Below are 2,282 nucleotides of genomic sequence, written 5' to 3'. Positions count from 1 at the left end.
GCCAGTATAGTTTCTACTGCATTTATGGAAATAATTCAAAAGCTACATGGAAACCCAAAGATTATTGTAAGTGACAGAGATCCCATATTCGCTGGAAATTTTTGGACAGAATTATTTTCTTGTCTTGGTACTCAGTTAGCTCATAGCTCATCTTATCATCCTCAATCTGATGGGCAAACTGAGATAGTAAACAAATGTTTGGAAGGATATCTTCATTGCTATGTATCTGATAAATAGACACAATGGGTCAAATGGTTGCCTCTGGCTGAATGGTGGTATAACACTTCCTTCCATACAACAACAAAAAACGACCCCATTTATGGCACTTTATGGGTATCAGCCACCATCCATCACATCATATTTAAGAGAAAATTCTAAGGTTCAAGCAGTGGAACATCACATCGAACATCAACAACAAGTCCTCCAACTCTTAAAGGATAACCTCGTGTTGGCACAGAATAGAATGAAACAACAGGCAGATCAACATCGCAGCGAAAGAAGTTTTGATGTAGGTGATTGGGTATTCCTACGGCTACAACCATATAAGAAAATGTCCCTCAAGCAAGCTAATAAGGATAATAAATTATCACCAAAGTATTATGGTCCGTACAAGGTGTTGCAAAAGATTGGTACTATGGCATACAAATTAGAGCTTCATGCAGCTTCTCGATTGCACCCAGTTTTCCATGTTTCATGTTTAAAGAAGGTTATAGGCCACAAGCTCCCAGTTCAAACAATATTGCCAGAACTTGACGAGGAAGGAAAAATTATGTTGGAACTGGAAGTATTCACAGAAACAAGAACTCAACAGCTACGAAATCGATCAATTTCGGAGTATCTTATCAAGTGGAAGAACTTATCCACTGAAGATTCCACATGGGAGGATGAGAATTTTATACAGAAGCATCCAGAACTACTCAACTGTTGAGGACAACACTTTTTTGAAGGAGAGGGGCATGTTGGGTCCCTATAATACTAGTGATTACCCCATTACTATTGTAGTTGTACCCCTTATTAATATTGTTGTGCCCCATAGAATCCCTCTATTGTTATTTTTGTGGCTTTATATTATTATTGTTAGGTCGGTTGGGTTATATTGTGACTCCTTAGACTCCTATATATAGAAAGGAGGTTTTTTCATTTGAATCATCGAAGAATTGTTCATTTACGTAATGTAAAGGAGGTTGCCCCCTCAAAGAGCCTGAATTCTAAGGCGTTGATCTATCTTTTCTATCTTTTTCTTGAGTTGGTTTCATAACAGCCATCTACCTAGTTTCTGCAAAATTTCCTCCAAATCTGTCATTCAGGGAGAAGAGCATAATTGTAAGGAAGAACTCCCCTTTCACTTGGATTGGGAGAAATCTCTTCAAGCTAGGACCAGATCAAATCTTGAGGAGATGTGTTAGGGAAGAGGAAGTATTTGAAATCCTCTTAGCCTGTCATGATGGGCCCTATGGAGGTCATTTTACTACCAAGAGAATAGTTTTCAAAGCTCTACAAGCTGTCTATTACTGACCCACTCTCCACCAATATGGAAGAAGGTATACCAGCAGATGTGATTAGTGCCAAAGGATGGGGAAATCCACACCCAAGGATGAAATTCCCCTCCAACCTTAGGTGGATTTGGATCCATTTGACAAGTGGGGCATGGATTTCATTAGGCCAATTGATCCACCATCAGGGAAGAAAAAGTACATCATTATGTGCACTGATTATTTGAAAAAGTGGGATGAGACAAAGGTTGTCAAGGAAGAAACAAAGGAGAAAGTGGTTGAGTTCTTAATAGATAATGTGTTCTAAAAATTCGGGTACCCCAAAGAGATAGTCATCGATTAGGGAGCTTAATTCACATCACATATGATCGAGAATCTGTTAAGGCGACATCATATCAAGCACAGGAAATTTATTTCCTATCATCCTCAGGAAAATGGACAAATAGAGGTCACAAGTAGAGAATTAGAGGGTATCCTCACCAAGTTTGCAAGCAACAACAGGAAGTATTGAGCAGACAGATTAGTGGAGGCCACTTGGGCCTATAACACAACTTGGAAAACAACTACTGGTTTTTCCCCATATGATTTTTTCTATGGAAAGAAAGATCTTCTCTCTATTAAGTTTGAGTACAATACTTTGAGAATGGAAGCCCAACTGGATTTATATGTCACCAAAGAACAACAGGAGAGGCTACTCTAGTGAAATTGCTTAGATGATTTCAGAATGCAAGCCCTCTTACACATCGAGGTTATCCAATTGCAGAGGAAGGTCTAGCATGATAGGCGCAT

Source organism: Pinus tabuliformis, chromosome J (genome assembly GCF_031772625.1).
Source record: "Pinus tabuliformis cultivar Carrire ecotype Pingquan chromosome J, CPIR1, whole genome shotgun sequence".
Classification (NCBI taxonomy): Eukaryota; Viridiplantae; Streptophyta; class Pinopsida; order Pinales; family Pinaceae; genus Pinus; species Pinus tabuliformis.
The sequence above is the reverse complement of the archived record's forward strand: the minus strand, read 5'-3'. Positions refer to the sequence as shown.